This window comes from Aulonocara sp. 'chitande type north' Nkhata Bay, linkage group LG11 (genome assembly GCF_057382095.1).
Source record: "Aulonocara sp. 'chitande type north' Nkhata Bay isolate Kocher_YH1m ecotype deep benthic linkage group LG11, A_spYH_male_GT1.1, whole genome shotgun sequence".
Classification (NCBI taxonomy): Eukaryota; Metazoa; Chordata; class Actinopteri; order Cichliformes; family Cichlidae; genus Aulonocara; species Aulonocara sp. 'chitande type north' Nkhata Bay.
Window position 1 is genome coordinate 11,464,160 of NC_141354.1, and position 18,919 is coordinate 11,483,078.

Consider the following 18,919-nt stretch of genomic DNA (forward strand, 5'->3'; position numbering starts at 1 on the left):
GTCTCATTTAACAGACAGCCGACTGCAGTTCAAAATGCCGAAAAGAAAAAGTTAATCCTGGTTTTGACAGAACAGAATATACAGTGCTTTTCTCTGCATAGCTGCAGAGCAGTCAGGGTGAATATGGTGACCCCTGTTTACCGCTGAAAGCACCAACGGTGAGCTAGTGAACATCGGAACTGAACGGAGGACCAATGGAAGAAGGTGTCCTGCTCTAATGAATCACATTTTCTTACATGGATGGCTGGGTGCATGTGTTGCTTACCTGGGGAACACCCAGCATCAGAATGCATTATTGGAAGAAGGCAAGCTGGCTGAGGCAGTGTGATATTTTGGCAATGTTCTGCTGGAAAACCTTGAATTCTCCCAACCATGTGGATGTTAGTTTAGACCCTTACATAGAAACGATATTCTCTGGTGGCCGTGGCCTCTTTTAGCAGGATAATGTGTTTGACGACCACAATAACAACACTTTATTTCTTTATAATGTACTAGGAAAATGGGAAATATGTGCAGCAGTTTATCGAAACATGCACAAACACACATGGATATACAGTATACATTATGACTATCTTTATTTTCTTCAACACAGCCTGAACTGTGTTAGGTAGCTTTCTTATATAAGTAGTCTTCAGGATTAGTACTTCTGAATGCCATAGCACATGTTAGTGTGGTGTTTAATCTTCCTCATATGCTACAATGAGGCTGAATTTACTTATTTGAGTAAAATGTCTCGACAGCTATAGCTGTTTAACTTCTGTGACATTTTTCCAGTATTTTTGGTTTCTAACTAAATACCTGCAAGACTTTAAGTCTTAGCTCATACATTTGTGTTAGTATCTTAGCATGCTAATTCATAGTTCTCAAAAAAATTACCGTCACTGTGAGCATGTCAGTAATCTTATGTTAGTGTTCCAAACACTGCTGCACTTAAGTAATGACCACAAAGAGCCACTGGCATAACTGTCGTTTCTTAGTCGTTTCTGTGATCCTAATTTCAAAGTCAAACTGTCTTTCCCTCTGGCTTTCCTGACCCCATACATATAAACCACCCAACCTTTGCATCCATACATCTCCCTCTGCAACTTCCCCATCTCTGTGATCTAATCAAACCTTGGGTCATATCCATGACTCTTCAGGGGCTCATTAGTTTGTCCATCGGTCTCAACAAGCTTCAGTGCTAACCTTGGAGCAAGCCTACACCAAGCCTTAAAGCAGGCTAAGGCCACAAAGTCAACATGCTCCCGGGGAAGAAGGATGCAGCTGCTTCAGCAAGCATAAAAAAAACCCCATCTCAAAACAGACAAACAGAAAGCACTTTTAGAAGTTATAATGCTTGTGACAGCGCAATGACAAACGGAAAAGTGCTTACTGTCATGAGCAGTGGGTCCAGAGTGAGAATACAGTGGTGAGAATGACGCTTGTCAAATGCATCAGCAATATTTCAGTTGTTGGGGTTCCAGGATACACATTGATATTCAGCCATAATGCAAAACCTCATTTCTAACTTTGGAAAGAAAGTGAGGTGGTAGGTGGGCAGACAGATACAGATTGAGCTGAAAGCTGTGGTGTGACAGGCAGAAGACATTTTGAGCTGACAGCTGGCAGAGGAGATGGAAGCCCTGCTGGAAGTGGGGTGTTAGGATGCTGCTTCTGCTGCCGCTGCAGCTTGATATCTCCTCCAGCCCGAGGGAAGATAAATCGTCTGTTGCTTCTCAGTTTGGAGACAGAGGAGCTTTTGCCTCACTGTCGGGGGCAAAATGCTTATCAGTGGTTATGTTCAGATGTATTATGGTAAAATAAGCAGTTAAGTTTCCTGTTGCTGCTAATCTGCACTCCAGGGGTAGATGCACAGTGTGCTCTAAAATCCCAATTCAAAAGGAACGAGTTTGTTTACCAGGTAGAAACAGGGCATAAAATCAAGGGTTCACACAAATGAAAACGAAACATGACTATTTTTAGAGGTTGCTCCTGGATGTCGATGGAGTTTAGTTCCAGACCACATTTGGCTGATAATAGACTTCTGGTCTTAAATGAACTCATTCTTGTATTTAGTAAAGATGAGCATGAGAATGATAGCTACGTGAACTGGTGGGAGGACCTGAACGAAGGAGGTGCAGAACAGAAAGAAACAGAGGGAGGGACAATAATGACAGAACAATCTGTCAGACTTAAAACGTTCCAATCTGCCCACAAATTTGATCTTGTCTTTTTATTCATGATAGACAACAAATAAGTAGGGAATTTTTCTGGGATGTTGGGATCAAAACAGAAAGCTTTGCAAAGGTTTGCCTCACATAACTGTGTTCAAGTGAACTGTCCTTATAGTAAGCTACCAACTATCTCAACTTTTTCCTTGTCCATAAGCGAGGAAAAAATGACCATATTTTGACCAAATAGGCAAGTCTGCTTCCTTGAGATGAATGCTACTCACACTCCACATTGATTATGGTATTGGTTAATGCTAACCTGCTAACATTTGGCAAGAAACACAAATACACTGCTGCAGCAATGGCTCTTTTTTGTGGGCCAATCTGAAAGTTAGCATTGCTAATACCTTATTACTGCAGAAAATAAGTCCTGGCAAACAAATGTTTATTACCCTTGTAGTTCTATTTTGCCAGATAGTCTCCACAATTAATGCAACTTTTATAAACAAAAATGCAATTTCCAAAATAAATTATTAACCTATGGTATGTAAAACCTTCAAATTCATCTAAACCCAGACCTCACTCCAAAAACAAAACAAAAAAATTTACATGTACTTTGACTCTTCTAGCTGAAAAGTCAGGAACATCAATGATATTATAATTAAGCCTCAGGGAAACGACTTAATTCATTGGAATTCCACCCAATAGTTCTGGAGATGTTTCAATGAAAACCAAAACCATAAGCCTCGATATTTCAGTCTTGACTAAAACATATTTTTTTTAAAAACAAACAAAACAAAACTGTAGACAAAATTGAAGCATTCATCTTTTCAGCAGTTCTAGGACACCAGAAAATCTGTAGCCAAGGAGAGAAGAAAAGAATAGGGCACATACGAAATTGCAATATTGCTCAGCACATTTCTCTGCTGTCCTCCCCCTCTTTTTCTCCAGGAGTTTTAGCTGATTCTAGCCTCAGGATAAAGAGGCCTTCTGTTTGTGTAGCAGACCTGACCTCTGAAACCCTGCAGCAACACATCCTTCACATGATGAACCCAAGAAAAGTGGAAACCTGGAACCAAAGCAAATAATAGGCAGAGACACATTCCCACTGGCCAACCAGGATGGTCTCCACGGTTTCTGTGTGTGCCTTCATGCCAGTTTGTGTGTTACCCATTGCTTCTTGCCAAAGCGAGGCTTTTTGTCTGTTCCAATATATTTCCGACAATCTATCTTTAGATGGCATTCAGTTTGATGAGTCCGGTTTTCTGAATGGTTCCAGGATTGTGCACATTATGAGCCTCTTGAGGCATTGATGTTTTGAGGTTCAAGATTCCCATTTCCTGGTACCTCTCCCAAATTATACTACCTTCCACATGCAGGTGTCCCTAGGCGGCCTGCTACATCAGACAGAAGCCTTTATTCAGTTGGGGGGGGGGTTATCGCTGAGACTGAACAACGACCCTCGTATCCACTGAGTTGGAGGGGAGGACAGTTTGACAAGTTGAGAAAGTCATTTCATTTCCTCTCTGTCAAAGTGCCGCTTTCCTTTTCTTTTGCAACACTTTCATACCTTCCAGAGAGAAAACGTGAGTATAATATTTCTTTAAGTGTGCTTACCTTTCTTTGTCTATTTTCAGCAATGGAGGGTGACAGAAGTTCAAGCGAAAGACCTTGAAATCATAGAGGATATGTGGGATTTGACTTAACTAGCCCCTTCTAAAGTTTTTAGTAATGGTTAAAATGCAGGTTGCTTCACTCGAAAGAAAACCTCGTAATTCCACAATCATGAGAAAAACAATTCCTGTTACATTTTGGACACAGAGCATATCTTTGCATTGTTCTCTCAAAGAAAAAAAAGCACATTTGAATGTTGGACCTGCTTGTCTCCACTGCTTCTCATCTATAAGAGAGCCTGTCCGTGCTGTGCCTCTGGCTGGGGATCTTGCAATGCATTGTGTCGACTGTAATAGCTCCTGTAACAAAGTAAGAAATGATTCACTTCAATTTGCTGAAGGCTACATGCGTTGTACTGTGCTGTATGCGGTGAATGAATCACGGCCACGACATGCAGCATTTAATGTAATTTTTGTGGAGGAAAGAGGGCGAGGGAGAGGTTTTTATATCTACTTTAATTGCAGTGCACGTTATTATCAAGAGCAGTTAGCAGGGACTTTTTCAACAGTGATGGCTTTATAATTACTATACAGCAGGTTTGACTGTCACCCTTGGCAGTACCATACAGTGGCCTCTGCACATTTTTATAAAATGATCATTTTAGCACACTGACAAATCGAACCATTGTAAGAAAGTAGGAGGAATGTCATTTGTCACCCACACTGAGTAGAAAAGGCCAATTAAATTCATAATCAGCTAGTTGTTAAAGTTTTCCTCTTTCCAGCATTAGGTCACAAACAAGCAATATGTTTTTACCTAATCTTGACAAACACATGCCTAGCTCAGTTTTAAAAGGGATGAGATTTTGCAATATTGAAAAGTAACCACGGTGCTCTATGATTAATGGAGAAGAGTGTATGTCTTAAAGGACCTGTAGTTATAAGATATGCTGTTCTGCCAGTGGAAACAGTCCTATGCAACTCTAACTGACCTTTGTAAAGAAATAACCCAGATGATTTTATCAGCTTTTTTGCAGTACCGCTGATATCATCCAAAAAGAACTGGTATTTAATTTCAAGCATAATGAACCAAGCTGTAATACCTCAGGATGAAAAAGTAAGCCAATGTGAAAGGGACCAAAAGCTGTAGCTCCTCAAACAGCCACTTGAACCGGATTTCTGTTTGTGCTCTTTGTGCCTTTTGGAGCATTTAAAATTAATTATTCATTTAATGATATGGCCTATAGTGTCGTACAAACAGTCCAAGAACACAAAAAGCTAACTCCCCTGCTCCTTGCTCCCAAGGAAGGACCAATGATGCCACAAAGTTTGCAGTTTTACAACCGAATATTTTATTTTTCTTTGAAGGTAGGAAATGTCAGGGTGGGTGTTGTAGACCGTGTTGTTGTTAATGTATGTTTGGGGGCGTTGCACCCCGGAACCTTCAGAGGTTTTTCAGGGTTTTCCCTGTTGGAATGTTATGTGAAAAACATTCCTGTATGTGTTGCGACTAGCTGTGGTTGTTTCTAAAAGTGGTCAGTAAACGTCCTAAAAGTGGCACCTGAGTTTCCAAGCATTTTTATCGTGAGGTTATAGCAGTAGGCATGAACAAAACAACCAATAAAACGCTCTAGAAATGAAACACAGGCCTCTTACCTGTGTCCCTAACCTAAACAGGAGAAACAAAGTTTTGAAAGAAAAAGGCTTCCCACCCCTACAGCTACCAGATCAATCAACAACGGTCTAGTTACACTATTTACAATATATACAAAAACAACCATCTAGTTCTAGCCATAATCACACTCAGTAACACACAGCTAAACACAAAGTACAGGGCTAAATGCACAGCTTGTTTGGAAGCAGGCGACAAACTCTGTCATAAGTTTCCTTATTTCCTAACTAGCCAGATAGAGGATCATCATGGGCAAGGCCTAAAACTTGTAGTTGGTAATCTTTTGGCATCGCAGCCTTAGTGACCACATCACACCTCTTCCAGACACCGGAGACCACCACTTACGTAGCAATACACTGTGGTCAAATAGTACAACACAGGTTGGGTTACATGCGCTTGTTGCCTGGCAGCAGACAGGGACCCAGACAAAGTAGCATCAGACTGCTGAGTTTTAATGAACTGCTCTCTGTCTGTTGCTAAACACAAGTCATTTGATAGCACATTAAATGATCTAGATTTATTTTTTTTTATCCCAGGAGAAAGCTTAACAGCAGTTTTAAACTTCAAGAACCTATTGGAAATGTCCACCACATCACCAAGGTGACGGCCTGGGCACGAGTAACCACGCATGCCGGTAAAACTGAAGAGACACTGAGCCCAGAGGGGGTATGAACGAAAACATCTGCAGCAGGATTTTCAGTGACTTTGGGTGTGGCAGGAAACACCTTTCCCCGAGGCAAATCATTTCCAAGAATAAGATCAATACCAGCAACTGGCAGCTGATCTTGCACCCCCACTCGCATCCGAAAGGGGGGAAATAGGGTAAATGAATGAAGCGGCATGCCAAACATATTCATTCTTACTCCCCACACCAACAAATCTGAGCCACAGTATGACTGGTCAGAAAAAGGCACTACACCACATCGCGCCACAGAATGCTTTGCACTGGGATCCCTTAAAATTGTGACTGGAACTTGGTCCCCCTCACTCCCAGTCAGTGAAAGAAAGCCTTTAGACATAAAAGGCTTGAACACCTTATCTATCTCTACTGCTGGCACTCTGGCAGACACTGGTTTATGTTAATCAACAGTAGATTGACCCTACAGCAGAAGTTTTATCCTTCAACATTTCTTTCTTTCTTAGCACCAGGCAAAAAGCAAAGAAATTACCAAGTTCCTGACAATAGAAACACCTCCAGCCACTATGAGGTTCCACTGGGAAACCTGAGGTGATCGTGCTATATCCACACCAGGTGAAACCATAGTGTCATGCCACGTCGGAGATGAAAAAGCACCCTTGTGAGTCAGGGCAAACTCATCAGCTAGGACATCAGTGTTTGCAAAACACTCAACTTTTTGTTCATTTAAATAGACTACCACATGCATTTCTTAAAAGCTTCGAAAAGCACTAGTTCTTTCAGCTTTGCAAAATCCTTGACTTTGCTAGCTTGACAACATTTATGAAAAAGCAACCCAGGTTGATCTTTTTTTTTTTCACAATTTTGGAATTTCTGTCCATATGCTTCAGGCACCAACTCATAACCATCCAACACTGTAGCCTTAGCCACATCATAATCTAAGCTTCAGAATTTGCAATTAGCATCAAATCTACTTTTCTACACTTATTTAGCTGCTGTAATGTAGGATTTCTGGCAAACTCATCTAACTCAAAATCCATTGTGGCCAACCAAACAATACAAAAAGCCAACCTGAAATATGAGAGAAATACCTACGGCACTTGCCCATTCAGTCTTCAAGCTGTTCCAACCTTTCTGAAACCCTGTGCTGTAACGTACGCCATAATATACGTACGCGTATGTCTCTAGAAATACAACTACATGTGGCATCAGTGCCAGCTCCAGTTCAGTAGCATCATTTTTTCCCCTACCTATTGCCTGCTGCTTCTTCTTCTGTCATTACTTTTTACTAAATTGACTGGAGAGAATGGATGAAGCTGAACAGAGAAAGCCTGCTGCTAGCTTTGATGTTGATGGTGAAACTGCAGAACAACACAGGCACATAACGCACAAGTATAAATGCTGGGAATGATTTTACTGCAATTAGCAACAAGAAATGAGTCAAACCTAGCACCAAATGTCTGATTTTGATTCTTACAGGTTTTCAACATAAACTTTAGGCAATAATAATACCAAACTCCACACTTCCAATCTTTCAAGGACGTACTTGAGTATGTTATGTCATAGACTCGACATAGATTTAACAACCTTTAAATTAACTATAAGGAGCTGCCCTTTATACTGTGTGTATAAAGGAGACTTAGTGTAAAAAAACGCTGTAAGAAAGCAGAAGCAACAGCTCCAGCATCTGTTCAGGGAGTAGTCAGAAACAGAATGAGCAGTGTTTTGGCAGCAGTCAGAGAACAAGTGCATATTCAGCGTGGTTATGTTGGGAAAACAGAAGAAAATGAGACAGTTTGCCTCTCACATGTAGCACAATTGAAACAATATCACATAAATCAGAATCAGAATCAGAAACTTTATTGTCATTGTCATGAGAACAACGAAATTAAGAATGGTCCCCGATCATTGCATCATCCCTAGCAATATCAAAATATAAATAAAACAATAAAATTCAATAAATAAAATAGATAGAATACTTAAAATACTAATAAGATATAACAGTAAAACATTCACATACATTCCCACACACATGCTTCAGACCGTGCATAGATTAACACAAGAGTGGCGTGATGGACATTTTTTTGTAGTATTCAGATGTGTTATTGCAGTTGGATAACAGCTGTGTTTGAGTCTATTAGTCCTTGCTCTGATTGCCCTGTACCGTCTGCCTGAGGGCAACAGTTCGAACAGGGAGTGGCCAGGATGTGAGGTGTCTTTTATGATGTTTTGGGCCTTTTTAAAACAGTGGGCGTTGTGTAGAACTTCCAGTGTGGGGAGAGGGCAGCCAGTGATCTTTTGGGCGGTGTTAATGATCCCTTGGAGTGCTTTCCTCTGAGCCCCTGTGCAGCTAGTGTACCAGATGCATATGCAGTAAGTTAGAACACTCTCAATGGTGGCTCTGTAGAAGGACACCAGCAGTCTCTGTGTGATGTTATTCCTCCTGAGAATTCTCAGGAAGTACAGTCTCTGTTGGGCCTTTTTCAGCAGCTCGGAGGTGTTCACACTCCAGGAAAGGTTCTCCTCTATATTGACTCCCAGGAAGCGGAAGCTTGCCACCCTTTCTACACAGTCCCCATTTATGAATAGTGGTTGGATCTCTGCCTTTTTCCTTCTGAAGTCTATTATGAGTTCTTTGGTTTTTGAAGTGTTGAGGAGGAGGTTATTGGCCTTACACCATGACGTCAGCTGCTCCACCTCGTCTCTGTACGTAGACTCGTCTCCCTTGGAAATGAGCCCCACCACTGTGGTGTCATCTGCAAATTTCACAAAGATGTTGCTGTGGTGGCGAGGAGTGCAGTCGTGTGTGTAGAGAGAGTAGAGCAGTGGACTGAGCACACAGCCCTGGGGTGAGCCAGTGCTGAGACTCAGGGCTGAGGATGTGTGATGGCCAACTCTGACTCTCTGTCTACGGCCCGAGAGGAAGCTATTGATCCACATGCAGGTGCTGTATGGAAGCCCCAGGTCTTGTAGCTTGGCCACCAGTTTGTGTGGAAGGATGGTGTTAAAAGCTGAGCAGTAATCCACGAAGAGCATCCGCACATAGCTACCATGCTCTTCCAGGTGAGTTAATGCAGCATGGAGTGCTGTGGCTACAGCGTCTTCCGTGGACCGGTTTGCTCTGTAGGCAAACTGGTGTGGATCCAGGCTGCGGGGCAGGGCTGCTGTGATGTGTCTGCGGACCAGCTTCTCAAAGCATTTCATTACCACTGGGGTGAGTGCCACCGGTCTGTAGTCATTCAGGCCGGTGATGTGGGGCTTCTTAGGCAAGGGGACTATGGTGGAGGACTTCAGGCAGAGTGGGACAGTCGCCTGTGCGAGGGATTTGTTGAAAATCCTGGTGAAGATCCCAGCCAGCTGTCCTGCACAATCCCTCAATATTCGACCTGGCACACCATCAGGACCCGCCGCCTTCCTCGGGTTAACAGCCTGCAGCATGCGCCTCACCTCGTGCTCTTCCAGGGTGAGGGTGGTGCTGCTATGGGTGGCGTGTTGCTGCTGTGGCTCCAATACCTCCGGTACCCTGGTCTCAAAGCGGGCAAAGAAGATATTCAGCTCCTCTGCCAGCTCCAGGTCACCGTCCGCAGCTCCGAGATTGATCTTATAGTTGGTTAGGTGCTGGATGCCTTGCCACACCTGCCGGCTGGTATTACTCTTCAAATGGTCCTCGATCCTCCTCCTATAGTCCCCCTTTGCCTCTCTGATGCCTCTCTTCAGGTTGGATCGGGCTGTGGTGTAGTAATCCCTGTTGCCAGACCTGAACGCAATGTTCCTCTCCTTCAGCAGCTGCCTGACCTCCCGGGTCATCCAGGGCTTTTGGTTGGGATAAGCCCGGATCCGTTTGACTGCTGTAACAGTGTCTATGCAGTGTTTTATATAGCAGAGGACACCGTCTGTGAACATTTCCAAGTCCTGATGTTCAAAGATATCCCAGTTAGTCCTGTCAAAACAGTCCTGCAGCTGCTGAGAGGCACCCTCTGGCCATATGGTAATATTCTTTGTGATGGTAAGAGCAGTTTTCTTGAGGGGGGCATATGCAGGGATTAGAAACAGTGACAAGTGGTCAGACTGACCCAGATGTGGCAAAGGTCTGGCCCTGTAGCCCATTTTGATGTTGAAACCCTGTGCTGTAACGTACGCCATAATATACATATAGCCCATAGTTTCTTTAGTTGCTGGGATCATATTATATTATTCTGGTTGTTTATTTAATTCATCACATAAGGTGATTTGAGCCATCGGTTCTTAGCATGAGAAGAGTGAGGAACATGATGCCACATCTATGATGGGCGATCTGCACTGTGACCTATCTGCGCTGCTTCTGGGTGGAAGTTTGGCTGCAGCACAAGGGAATACAAAGAACAATGTAGGCTTGATGCCTGCCCTGTATGTTCTACCCTCAGCCCGCCATAACAACAAGAAAAAATGCTTTACTTTCGTTTATATTACACTGTTAAAGAGTTTCTATACAACTTTCGAGAGGCCCTGGAATATATTCCACCTGAAAAAGAAAAGGAAAAGTTTAAACACAATAAAGCACCCTACAGTTTTTTTAAATTAATGATACTTTTCTTATTCTGTTCTTATGCTTTATGGTATATTTTAAAGGTAACAATCACCCCTTAGTTTCCTCTGCCCGTCTGTATAATTAGCATTAATGTTGTTCTGGTAGAGGAAAGTAAGTTGACCCAAAATCAGCTCTTCTGGACTTTAATTCCTGGGAACATTTCAAAAGAGCAGTTTGAACTTAAGCTTAATGTGCAGCGTTTGTCTGTGAGCCATGCATCTCTGTTGTTTTCACACCACTAAATGATGCCTCTCAGGGATGTCAGCGTCTCAAGCAGGGGATGTTATTACAGCAGCCCTTTTCCTCTGATCTTCCCGTCTGTGCTTGTTATCCAATAGCTCCTTTATCACTCGAACAGCCCCATCATCATAGTTCAGAGTCGCTGCGGAGGAGAGCGGCAGGCCTCGAGGACTGGGCTTATGTCACACGGTTGTGGAGCTTATAGGGCGCTGCGTGTACATCTTCACCAGCGTTCATGGTGAAAGCGCAGCTCCTACTTAAGGATGCTGACTAACTGGCCAATAGGGAGGATGATGTGATTACAGAGTGTGTGCATGCCCAGTCGATCTGTTGTCATTAACATTTTACGCTCCTCTTTGTAACGTCAGTGTAGCACAGCATTATTGCCTGCAGCCTTGGCCTCGCCGTAACCCTGCCAGCCTTGTTCAGGATCACTGCTGATAAAAGGAAACTGTTTGAAAACTCCCTTAATGGGAACAACAAGGAAGAAGCGTTTCATTTTTCCTCAACAGCTGTCTGTTTGACTTTGTACCCCTCATGCACGCGCTCGCACACACACACACAAACGCAAACACAGCCACACCTATCTGGTCTCTCTCTCTCTCACTAATTAAAGATGGAGTTTACCTGAGTCTGTGAAGGTAAATGAGCTCACAGTCTGCAGTTCTTCCCTTTCAAGTTGCTTATTAAAACACCATCATTATATAATTACATATATACATAGCACTTGTAAAATGCTATATATGCTATATGTACATTTTAAGGTTTAATGAGATACTCTTGCACTCTTGCAGAGACCAATGCCAAAATGAACTGGTTATCTGAATAAGAATACTTTAATATTATTGCATAATAATATTAATTTATTTTTAATAAAAAGTTAAAAAATAAGATGTACTGTATAAACAATATATTTCATAAGTCATAAGGAAGAGTTGGACAGTTTGATGGCGTTCTGTGGTGCATCATGTTGGAATTAGTCTTTTGCTGAATGTGCTTCTGTGGCTATTCAGCATTAGCTATAGAAGCTGTCCAATACTGACAGTAACATGTAACAACAGCAATAGTAACTAACTCATGAAACATCATGATCATGGGCTGTTCTCACTTGGCCACTGGTGTTCGGGTTGCTCTCATGTCTATAAGCAGTTCCTTAGTCTTTGCCACGTTAAACTGCAGATGGTTCTGCTCGCACCACACAGCAAAGTTGTCCACCACAGCCCTGTACTCTTCCTCCCACTACTGCAGAGTCATCAGAAAACGTCTGAAGGTGGCAGGTCTTTCTGCAGTAGCTGAATTGCGTGGTGTGAAGAGATAGGGAGAGATGATGATCTCCTGCAGGGCTCCTGTGTTTTTGACCACACTGTTTGAAACACGTTGCTGTAGGTGCACACTAGAGAGGCAGCCACCTGCATCACTGTGAGTTGTTCACCTACTAGAGACACTCTGATGGTGTTGAAGAAGTCAAAAAACACGACTCTCACAGCGCACACTGGCTTATCCAGTTGGGTGTAGACACGCCCACAGGTCTGAACCTGAACTGGGTGGAATCTATCGGTGGGCTAACCATAAGAAAGAGGTTGAGTCTCTCCACACCGTGATGCGTGATGTGAGTGCCACAGCTCTGTATTCCTTAGGGCCACTGGGATATGATATCATGGGGATTCTTTTGCATATTCAGGCTTTTTCATCTGCCTGGTTCTCAAAGTTGTTGGGCACAGAACCAGAACTCCAAGGCTCATGTTGTCACGCCCCGCAGACTTGCCTGAGTGATTTCTTAACAGCTGTCTCCTAATTTAGTCAACAGTGAAGGTGGCTGGAGCGGAGAGAGTGGTGGTGTCCTGATCTAGAGTGTCGAGAGTGCGATGTATCTGGGAACCTGGGGAGCAGGTGTGAAATAGGCTTGAAACAGTAGGCTTAAATCTGAAATTCTCAGTTCGCTGTGGGAATTTTTTTGTGTATTTGTGACTAACTGAATAAACCATACACAGACTACTGACCAGGCTCTATCCATGAATGCTCTACAGTGCTATTTCTAAGCACAAAAATCAATATTTTCTTGGCTTTGTAAGTGACATGAATGGCTGTACCTAGCTCCTCACTTTCCCCCCCGAATGCACTAACCTGGGAGTGACATCACTCCTGAGTTCCAGACACAAGGACTGTGAAGAGGAGAGAAGGAACAGAAGGTAGTTGGTGATCGCAGGCTTCACCTCCACTGCTGCTGGTTGTCCTGAAACTAGTGATGGTCTTCATGCCCCTCCAGCCCTCCCTTGCATTGTTCCACCGTAGTTTGTATTCCGGCTTCCTCCTGTAATTGCCCTTAGCCTCCTTGATTGATGTATTCAGTTCACTTTGAACTGTTCTCACCTCCTCCCTATTGCCAGCTCTAAAGGCCGTCTTCTTCCTGTTAAGGAAATGATAAATGGTTATGTTGAGAGAGATTCAGATCCTACTCTAAATTTATAGCACCTTACTTTACAATTACAAATATGATTTGTAGCTTCAAATGTATTTCATTAAACAGATTTTTGGAGTTTCATGAAGGAGCAAGACGTGTCGCATCATGTATTATGATTATCTGATAAATGTTACATTCACCAGTTACACTTTGGGAAATAGGTTAACTTAGGACATAGATTGTAAATCAAAGCTCCAAATTAATTGCAACATGTTACTACATTTAGCTCCAAAATTTAGAAAAAAGGGAAAAAGTTAAGTTTAGGTTTATAATTTAAAATAAAATAATATATATTATACAATGCTTTCATCCTCCATCCATACATTCCCTTCTGCTTATCCGATTCAGGGTGGCAGGGGGGCCTGGGGCATATCCAACCTGTCATGAAACAAGAGGCAAGGCCCCGGACAGGTCCCAGCACCAGTCTATGAAAAATCTAATACAGAGAGACAGAAAATCAATCAAAACTCACAGTCACACCTATAGCAACTTTACATTCACCATTCAGCCTAACAAGTCAGAGGACATGGAGAGAACGTACGGAGCCACGGAGAGAACACGCAAAACCAGCGCCGGTGAATTCAAATCCAGAACCTCACTACTAATATTTAAATATAAAATTTAAATCTAAATTTTAAATACAAATATCAAATCTAATTTTTTTTAAATGTTACATTTAAATAGTACACCTAAATGTCATGGTTAAAAGTAAATAATTATCTGTTATACAAATTTAAACTGCTGATCAGAGAAGCATCAAAAGAAAGCTTTATGAAAACTTTGTTGCCAAACAAAAGTGCTTTTCTACTTTCTTGGAGTACTCAAAGCACTCTATGGGCTTTGATCAGCATTATGATCTAACAAGATCATAATGCTGCTGACTGAACTCTGTAAATATACATATTTACTAATTACCTGTCACATTTACGTCCTATTTTATTTTTAATATTTAGCATTTATATTTAAAATACATGATTAATTTTAGATTTAATTTTGATAATTTTAGATTTAATTTACGATTTAGATTTACATTTAAAAATGTAAATATTGTTGTAAATCTTGTAGAAAATGACATGCAAAAATGCTACATCATATTTGGAAAAAACATGTTAGAACTATTTTAATTGTGCTTTAATTTACAGTCGAGAACCAATAGTGTACACGAGCTGGTAGAACTTTTTGTTTGGAAACCAAACCTGTTTTGATTATGATCTGAATGATCACAATCATGGTTTACGACAGTAAATTAATGGACAATGCATTTCTTAGTAAAACATTGAACTGATAATAACCGTAAAAGAACTAATCAAAAGCCAGCAAAATAAAATAAAATCCATTAAAGGTAAAGTGATTTAGTTATTCCCTCACCTGATTTTTGCTATATGCATATCATACTTATCTCTCCTAATATACCATCATAGTGATAAAGGTCTATATTAAATCTATAGTAGATATAAAAGATTTGGCCTGTATGCATGTACATATAATGTATTTTATACATTCAGCTATGGTATTGACTGATTGTGTTTTTATGCAAAGTGTGATGTGATAAATGTTCATACTGTCCTTGTTAAATAAATGCCCAACTATAAACGCTCAGCTCTTTTTATGACCTTGTTTTAATTGAAAGTTCAGTAGGGACATTTCTGTTAGAAAAAGAATAAAGTGACATTATTGTGTTACTGCACTTCAGTAAACGAGCGTGCTTCTGTTGCAGCTTCATTACTTGCAGATATAAAAGATTTAAGGGAGAAAACGAGTTTTTAGGAAGCCAGGAGATCTTTATCAGATGATTGTGAGTCACATTTTAAACTCAATGTGACCTGGCTGGATTGGAGCAGAGGAATTTTTATTTTTTTTTACCATTAACACGAAGCTCGCCTCATTTCATTAATTTACATATTCTCCATCAAATCAAAGAGATATTTGTGGAGTTACAATGCCCCACAGACATCATTTCAGAACTTTGTCTGCTTTTTTGGCTGCAATCCCCATATTTCTGATTTACAACGATTCATCTCAAATAAATGAATCTTTGACAAAGTGTGTCTCTGCGGGGCGAGGAGAAAATAGAAGTTGAGGGAAAGATAAGGGGGAGGGAGACAGTATGAGGAGAAACGTTACTTTTTGTCTGAGCTCCTTCATTCTGACGACTAAGAAGGCCGTGACTTCGCCGCATACCTTTATAGTTACTGAACCGACGCCTCTTTAGACTGCCCACTCAATGACGTATAAACCGGAGGACCAGTTGTCAGATCAAATATTCTGTTCATGTTTATCCTCACATTGTTAAAGGGATTTGTGAGGGAGTGTGATGGATTAATCCTCCTTGAGCTGTGCTTTTTGTAAACTCCAGTGAATTTAGAAATTTTGCTGCTATGAGGGGGGCCTGGAAATTCATCTCAAAATGCAAAGTAGTGACAAGAAGGAAATAAGAAAGGTCGTAGCTTAGCAAGTATAGTATGGAATATGTCAGCAGGTATGTGAGCGATCAGCACTTTACAAAAGCTAATTGAGTTTCTATCCTTCTCATCTCAGATTGGCTTGTGTACAGAAGGGTAACCGGAGAAATCTAGCTTGCCCAAAGCGTTGGCTTGTGAATGGTAATGGAGGCATCGTCAAGTACTATCTGATGTCTACATATGAAGCTCATGTTACACAGCACTTTAAGAATGCTGCATGTCATCTGTCGGGCGGGGTGGGGGCTGTCTGTGGCTCTATCTGAAGCCGGTTTCATTATTCTCAAGCGCTGCTGTCAGACCTTTCTGGCGTGGAGACTCGTCTCATTTCATACAGAGAATAGAAAATGACAAGATGGTGTGCAAAGGGGCGGAACGGCACACTTGACAACTGGGGGCAGAGATTGTAACAGGAGAAATGTGAATGTAAGTATTTCCACGTGCACTGAAGCTGCTGAGAGAAAAGGCTTCACTTGATGTCTTGAATATGCACATGTATGAAATTTTAACAAGGTGTGGGGCACTAAAACTGACAAAGTGCAGGAAAAAGTCCAAGTTATAGCTGAATGCTGCTATAAAAACTGTAATTTTCAAAATGGTGTCTAAAAGTAACATGGAATGTATGTTTTTTTTCATGGACAGTTCCTTGGAAGCACCTTTATTTTAATATCAGCATCATTCTACATGATAGTACTCATGCAGCACTCAGAGTGATGTGTATGGGGGTAAAATATTCCTGAATACACTTGGGAAATTATTGGATGTCCAAACATTACTTTTGTTGGACAAGGTTAATTTTTTCTTTGTAAAAATGCATCACATTAGATAAAAAAATGTTCAGTTTCATGTTCAGACACAAAATTATACAATAACTTTTGAATTAGGTAAAAATAACCTTACAGAACTTTATCAATTGCGTCACAAAAATAAAATATATTTGTTGTGGATATGCATTATTATGTAATTTAACTATTACGGTCCCGTGCTTTGTTTATGTGTGGCCATAAGCAACAAGACTGGCACTTATTTCCTCTACATTAGGAAATAAAATAATAACTTTTAACGTAACTTGGTTGAAATCCAATTATCACTGTGTTCAAAACAGTCCAACTTAACATATCAAGTTTAGGAATTCTTGCAGATATGCAGTATAATGTAAGTACAAAAGTCACCAAATTATCGAAAACACAAATCTATTCATTTTAATGCATCTTTATCCCTTTTATACATGTTATATCTTTAATATAGCCATTCCCCTGTATTTGCTGCAGTTAAAAAGTAGCAGCAGCAGTAGCATATACAATATTTGCAGCAGTGATTTTAGATGGTAACAATGATCAGCAGCTAGTTTGAACAAATTTAACTCCAAAGACACAATCAATTTTAAACTTACTAAATACTAAAACCGTATTACACACTGCACACAGTTTAATCCAGGTGATAATCCAGCAGCCATACTGCACCGGTTCTCCTCTGTGATGTTTTTGTGATGTTTTGCAATTGATTCTGTGTAATAGTCGCCTGTGGCGGCCAGAAATATCGTGTAAGATCAACTTTTACATTATCGTAAACAGGAAGAGCATGTGTTTTTAAACCAAGCATAAAACGAGCAAAGAAGTGCAAGTTAATCCGATGTGGCTGCCATGTGTAAAGAGCCATGAAAAAGAAGATAATTTTAGGCAGCATAAATTCTTGTTTCTTCTCTAAGTGCTGTAGCTGGAGGAGTTGACACAGCATCCACTTTAGCACCTCTTGTACCAGCAGATTAATGGCAGGAACACAGTTTTCATATTCTGTGCGGACCTTGTTATACTGATTCTTCAAGGCCTGCTGAGCACTCTAATTTGGATACGGAAAGAAACGTACATGTTTTTAAATGGGTTTTGCACCACATGACCTTGTAAAAGCAGTACTGGATGGCGCCATCAAGCTCCTTCTGGCTGTCTCTGCTCCCGTTGCTTGCTACTGTTCCGCTGAGGTCATTACTCATTGTGACACCCTCTGCTGGTCTACATCATATTACAAAGCGTTTAATATTGTTCCGTGTTGAACGCGTGGCCTCGCAAAACAAGCACCAAAAAGCCAAATTAAATACATCATCACGATAGTTTCAGTACTTCTTTCCTCAGCAAATCCTTCTCGTGTCTTGCAAAACTTTTTTAAGTTTTGCTTCGCAACTTTGGTTTGACATTCTGGTTGATTAGCAATTGATCGCCTTATGTGAGAAAATGCACACACTATGCAATCAAAACCTTTTCACATTTTACCTCCTGAGGTGTTATGTGTTCAGCCCAGCATAACAAACAATTCTGAGCTTGCATTTGTTTTCCACTCCTGGGCCCTGTTTCAGGAAGCCGGTTTAGTGGAAAAACTGAGTAAGTATACCCTGAGTTAACGAAAACTCTGGGTTTTCGGTTTCACAAAGCGAGTTCAGCTGCAGCCTGAGTGAGTCACTATGACGACACACGCCGTGAAGCTAACCTGCCCCCTAGCAGGTTTACTACAACTAACCCTGACTGTCTCCGCCCCTTTGTCGGAAACCTGACAGTAGGAAGTCTCAGACATGGCGTGTCCCTTCCTTGAAGAGCCGGTAGATATCGAAGCCCAAATTCTCCGCAGAGCTCTCCGCCGGGAGAGAGTGATTCGAGCGCGTCTGGACATCTTATCATTACCTGATGATTTCCTGTGCGAACGTTACCGTTTCTCAGCACAATCTATAAGTTATTTGGATAACATCCTCAGGCCATATATTACGCATGTGACACATCGCGGACATGCTCTCAGTTCTGTACATATTATTTGTATTGCACTTCGTTTTTTTGCAAACGGGAGCTTTCTGTATAATATTGGTGACGCTGAGCACGTTTCCAAGGCTACCGTCTGTCGGGCAGTCAGGAATGTTACAGTTGCACTGAAACGTCTCCTGTACTCGTTTGTGGTGTTCCCCGGTCATAGACCCACAAGATTCATCAAAGAGGGATTCCACAAAATTGCAGGTATCAGGATGACCAAAACTTAATTTATGGTGTGGTGATACTTGGACTACTACTTAAATTTTACATTTATTTTCAGGGTTCCCAGGCGTGATTGGCTGTATAGATGGCACTCACATTCCAGTCA